At 47.4% G+C, this 6000-nt stretch overlaps 1 long non-coding RNA gene across 1 annotated transcript in view; it reads left to right on the top strand.

Annotated features, from left to right (window-relative positions):
* Positions 1-2696: 2696 nt before the first annotated feature.
* LOC128328153 (uncharacterized) overlaps positions 2697-6000 on the top strand; it is a 29109-nt gene continuing 25805 nt past the window's right edge. Inside the window, exon 1 of the long non-coding RNA XR_008309048.1 lies at positions 2697-2958. This is a non-coding gene — a long non-coding RNA (uncharacterized LOC128328153). The remainder of the gene's footprint in view (positions 2959-6000) is intronic.

Below are 6000 nucleotides of genomic sequence, written 5' to 3'. Positions count from 1 at the left end.
CCGGGTAAATTGATGGAAAGCATACTTAAGGACAAAATTGTTAAACATATCGGGGAAAAAGCCCTTGCTGAAAGAGAACCAGCATGGCTTCTGCAAGGGAAAGTCTTTCCTCGCTAACATTTTGGAGTTCTTTGAGAGTACCAATAGGCATGTGGATAAAGGTGATCCACTTGACATAGTATACTTGGACTTCCAAAAAGTTTTCGATAAAGTTCCCCACCAAAGGTTCTTGAGTAAACTTTGAAGTCATGGAATAAGGGGACAGGTTCATGTGTGGATCAGTGACTGGTTGAAGGGCAGGAAACAGAGGATAGGAATAAATGGACAGTTTTTTCAATGTAGGGAAGTAGGAAGTGGGGTCCCCCAGGGATCGATACTGGGACCAGTGCTCTTTAACTTGTACATAAATGATCTAGAAGTTGGGGTAAGCAGCGAAGTGGCCAAATTTTCAGATGACACTAAACTTTAGAATGACAGTGAATCATGAATGACAGTAAAAAAAATTTGGCCAACAGAACAAAAAAATCATAGGTTAGTACTTTTAAAAAAATATTGAGAAGGACTAGAACATCATGCTGGTTTTAAATTGAAGACATACTCCTGGTTTCAATGGTAGGGAACACTGTGCTCAGTCCTCCCTGCAACTGTAAGCACTAGTCTTTGCAAAAGGCAAAAGAAGCCAAGACTTTTAATTCCACATCTCATGATGTGATAAGACTCAAATGTTCTAATCCAGACTTCTTGGTATGGAGATGATATTTTGACCTGAGCTCCTCCAAAAAGCATGTGAGAGTGTGGAACTATTCTCTAGTTGTTAAAATTGTACTGGATAGTATGCTGACAAGGACTGTCCATTTATTGATTAGAGTAAGGTTGCCAATTGTCTTTATTGTAAAGGGAGATCTGTAATTTTAAAGGCACATTCTTTAATCTAGGAAATTAGCCATTTAGAATTCTTATATTTTATTTTCACACCACAAGCATAATGACATACATCCCTTATTTCAGAAAACCATCCGTGCTGAGTAGTCTCAAATGGGCTTCCTTAACCCCAAAAGCTTACCAAGTTTGAGAAGCTATCATCATCAAAGGGCTTATTTTTGCTTTCCAGTCAACCTAGTCAGCCCTGTGATGAAATGGGGGTTTCTCTTATTTTAGAATATCAATTAGAAAATATTTGCTTGTATTTAAGTTTGTGGTAAGGTATAAAGTTATACTGGAGGTTTTATACTGAATGTAGTAGAGGCAGCAAAAGCAGTGTTGTGACTGGGCAGTAGGGATTCCATATGCAGAATGGGAGAGAGCATCTGTGAAAGTTAAAGACGATTTCGAGTGAAACTGTTACTCGCTGATAGATGTGTTTTATGTAGCTCTGTGAAAAGCAAAACGTGTTAACTTAATTTTGAACAAGAATAAATCTTTGGCTGTTTATCCCGGGAGGTATCTTTTACTGTCAGTTCCCAGATGAAGAAAGAAGAATTATTGTGCCACTACCCTGATATTCTTGAGGGATCAGGCTGAGCGCTGAACGTTTCCTCAAGCAGTGGCAGTGGCTGATTATTCAATTACAACCATATCAAAACCTCATAGTGAGATGTCAAAGGCCCCACCCATGACACTTCTGATTGGCCACTAACAAGTCTGCTTGAAGTAAAGTCTTTCTAGAACAGGGCTGCACAACTCAATTGCCCTAGTGGGCCAGAACCATCCATAACTTGGTGTGCAGGGACCAAGGTCAAATGTTTAGCACAGTAACATTTAAAATCTATTATATTAATTCTCCTGGGTGTGCCTTGGAATGTGCGTCTCAGAGCCCAGCTGATTGGCTGGGCGGCTGACGCGCCTGATTGGCTGAGGCGCACCCAGGAGGATTGGTTGCCATGGCTGCGGCCCAGCGGTGGAGGCCAGAGATGGCAGGCCGGCCCAGCCATGGAGGCAAGGCCCAGGAAGGGGGAAAGAAAGTGGGAGGGGCAGAAGTGGCAGTGGGGAGGAGAGGTGGCTGGGCCCGGAAGCAGAGACTGGGGCAGAAGGGAGGGGAGAGGTAACTGCCGGCCCCAAAGAGCACACAGATGCTAGTATTATTAGTTACTTGTGGATCTATTCCCCCTGTCAGTGGACCCATAGTTTTAACCAAGGCTAATGGCCAGAGAATAGGTCCCATCCCTGCTTAATCAGTGGGGAGCCTAGAATGCATGCCAGCCCCAAACAAAACCCTCTCCTCTCCCTAAATTGTTGTTGCTTTCAGGCTGCATTGCTAGGCATGCTTACATAGGAGTAAGCCTCACTGGGCACACCATGGAACATATTTCTGAGAAAGCATGCACAGGATGGCACTGTAAGGCAGTTTCCAGCTCCTGTGTTGCTACAGGATACCTGGGACCCAGTAAAATAGTCCCTGCAGGCCGAATCTGGTCCCCAGGCCTTATGTTGTGCAGGCCTGTTCTAGAATAATGGGATTTTAGAGTTGGAAGGAACCTTGGAAGGCTTTGTGCACAACCCTCAGTCAGGACAGGAGAATACCATAACATCCCAGGCAGATGGCTGTCCAGACTCTTTGAGAACTTCAGCAAAGGAGGGCCCACTACTCTATACAGCAGGCTGTTCCATGGTTGAACACCTCTTAGAGTTAAGAGATTCCTTCTAATGTCTAGCTTAAATCTGCATCCTTGTAATTTCAATCCATTGGTTCTAGTTTGGCCCTCAGGAGCAAAGGAGAACAAGTCCGTTCCTTTTTCTTTATGACAGCCCTTCAGGTGTTTAAGGGAAGATATGATAGCCAGCTTCAAATTTCTCTTCTCCTGGAGGCTTTACCCACAGGGCTTCTGCCCCGAATCTCCTTTGGGAGAGAGTGTGTGTGTTCACACAGCAGCCAAACTTACTCCGAACTCCCAACGAGATCCTTGGACCCACTCCACACACAAGTTGAGCTTTGTGATGTGAATTCCAGCTTATCTCAAGGTATTACTGGATTTTTAAAATGCTGGTTTTAAGCTTTTTCTGAAAATGCCAGAGCAAACAGGGAGAAGTGCTGACGTAGAATCATTAGCATGATAAGAGGCATGGTCTCTTCAGAAATGCAGATCTATCTCTGCAGGGAACGCCCCGCCCCGCCCCCGCCATTGGTTAGGAAGGAAAAAACTGAGGCCTGCCATGTGTACTTGCAAAAATGAAAGCTGAGAGCAGAGGGGAGGGGCTGCTTCCCTCAATGCCGCGGGTGTACTTCGAAGTGGCTTCGCTCAACATTTACCCCGAAGCCTGAAGCCAAGTGCAAATAACCTCCTGGCTAAAGAGACCCAGCTCCTTTAACCGGTCCTTACAAGACTTGGTTTCCTAGTCAAAGGAAGACTACCATTTGAGCAATGGTTTAGTTGGCTTTGTTCTGAAGCTTGAGGCCTGTGTTCCCATTCTACCTACCTCCAACCTTGCTGCCTTTGCTTCCTGCTCCCTTGGACAAGTTCTCTGGGTATGACCTTGGCACTGTTTGATTCTGGCTATGATTCTCCTTGGCATCCGCTGTTGGGACTGGGCTTTATTTCTGGCTTCTGGCCTTGACTTTCATCTATAGCATTGTCTTCTGTGTCCTCTGGGGGCAGGTGGTGAGGGTGGGAAAATATTGCTTTAAACAATGGCAAACTTACCCACTGCCATTACCCAAAATGCTCTATGGGACAGAGGTGCCCATCCCATTGCCCTGCAGGCAGGCTGCCCTACCCCTGCTGCTCAGGGGTTAGTAGAGAAAATGGCCTCTGTGCTTGGGTGGAGGCCAGCTGAGCAGCAGGGATGGGGCAGCCTGCCCATGGGATGCTGAGCTGGGTGCCTCCACCCTGTAGAGCATTTTCGGTACGGGAGGCAGGTAAGTTTGTTTAAAATGGTATTTTCCCTTCCTCGCTTCACCTCCCCCCCCAATGGAGTGATGCTCACCAGATGCTATTGGTTGTATGTATCACTCTGTATGCATTCATTTTAATAGTGAACCTGGGTATTCTTAGGAGCTTGTATGCAATAAAACTACAAAGTCCCTTATTTTTGAAGTCAATCTGAGGTCAGGTCAGAATTCAGGCATGAAAATGAACAGTGTGATATAGCAAGGCTTTCGTCTCTAATTCCTATAATCCTTTGATGATTTAAATCTGTTTCCCCTGCCACTGCTGCCTACACATTGCTTCAGCAACCTTTGGGGAAACGGAAGAAAAGGAGAAGCAGAGCAATGTCCCCCTGCTATTCCTTTCCTTATAGAAGACATAGCAAAATTCTGTGGGAAAGAAGCATCCTCTATTATTCAGAATTCTGTTGGAAAGGAAGAATAACCATCAACATTTGCCTTATCTATACACAATCATTTTTAGCAATATACCACATATGTAGGGACAATGGCACAAGGGCCGCAGGTCCTGGAAGGCTACGAAGGTGCCCCCTCACATGTGCCCCTCGCCCCTGCTCCATTGCCCTAATTTCTCTCCCCTTGCGCAGCTGCAGCTGTGGCAGCATTTCTCTCCCCTCCACAATGATCACACACAACTGTTTTGTTCCTCCCCCTTGTTGCACTTCCCACCTTGCTGTGGAGGCCAGCTGCACAGGTGTGAGCTGGGAAGGAAAGCGCAGCAGCCCCCTCCCCCTCTCCAGCCCCCAAAGCACTTGCTTCATGCCAGCTGGTTGCTTTCTTTCATTCAGCTGGCATGAAGCAAGTGCTTCATGTGCTGAAGAGGGCAAGGGTAGGTGTGCCACTTTCCTTTCCAGCGCCAGCCTCAAGTTTGTTTGTTTGTTTGTTTATTTATTCATTCGATTTCTATACCACCCTTCCGAAAATGGCTCAGGGCGGTTTACACAGAGAAATAACAAACAAATAAGATGGAACCCTGTCTCCAAAGGGCTCACAAGGTCACAGAAGGATCATGGCCAGCATGTGCCTGACCTCTACGCCAGTGGGAAGGAGGTGTCAGTAAGTGGGAGAAATGCCACTGCCGCTCTGTGTGTGTGTGTGAGAGAGAGAAATGCCATTGGTGTGGGAGGAGAGAAATGAGATGGCGGCGGCCTGTCCTTGGGCTGCTGCCTAGCTTGTTACATCCATGGACTACACCGTTGTTAATTGACTCTGCTATCACTCTGATCAGGAATGCATATATACCCATCTGTTATAGTAGCTAGAAGGTGTCATTAAAGCGACTGTGGTGGGACATGAGAAAATGTTTCCATGATTGAACGTGTCCTCCTCACTACCAGTAGTATGTGATAACATACGCACTCAATTATCACTGATATTACTTGTTACTGCATCCACAACAGGTACCTCCAATTATCACATTTTACTATTGTAAAATGGGATTAAGTCAGCCTTGTAGTAGCAAGCATGTCCCCCTTGTTAAGCATGGTTTGCTTTGGTTTGCATTTGGATGGGTGACTACACGTAAGTGTATAACTATAATTCACTCACGGTATATATTCCCTTTAGGGGATGAGACTAGGGGTGTGCATGGTCCGGATACCCCGCGGTTCGGCACGGGGGGGAGTTTCTCTTTAAGGGGGGGTGGTAGTACTTACCCCCCCCCGCCGCTCTTCCCCCTCCGGCGCTGGCGGTTTCCAAAACGTTCTTGGGGCGGCAGAGTTCCTCCCTGCTGCCCCTGCCCCCATCGTCCTTGCTAGCGTAAAAGTAAACAGAGCTGGTGGCATGCATGCGCCCTTTGCGGCACGCGCGCTCATTCCCGCCGCTGGCGCGCATGCACAGCATGACATATGCGGCGCGTGCGCGCCAGTGGTGGGAACGAGCACGCGCGCCGCAAAGGGCGCATGTGTGCCACCAGCTCTGTTTACTTTTACACTAGCAAGGACAACGATGGGGGCAGGGGCGGCAGGGAGGAACTCTGCCTCCCCATGAACGTTTTGGAAACCGTCAGCGCCGGAGGGGGAAGAGCGGCGGGGGGGGGGGGTAAGTACTACCACCACCACCCTTAAAGAGAAACTCCCCCCCAGCCCTTCCGAACCGAACTGTGGGGTATCCGGACC

This window comes from Hemicordylus capensis, chromosome 5 (genome assembly GCF_027244095.1).
Source record: "Hemicordylus capensis ecotype Gifberg chromosome 5, rHemCap1.1.pri, whole genome shotgun sequence".
Lineage (NCBI taxonomy): Eukaryota > Metazoa > Chordata > Lepidosauria > Squamata > Cordylidae > Hemicordylus > Hemicordylus capensis.
This window is presented reverse-complemented; position numbering and strand designations above follow the sequence as displayed.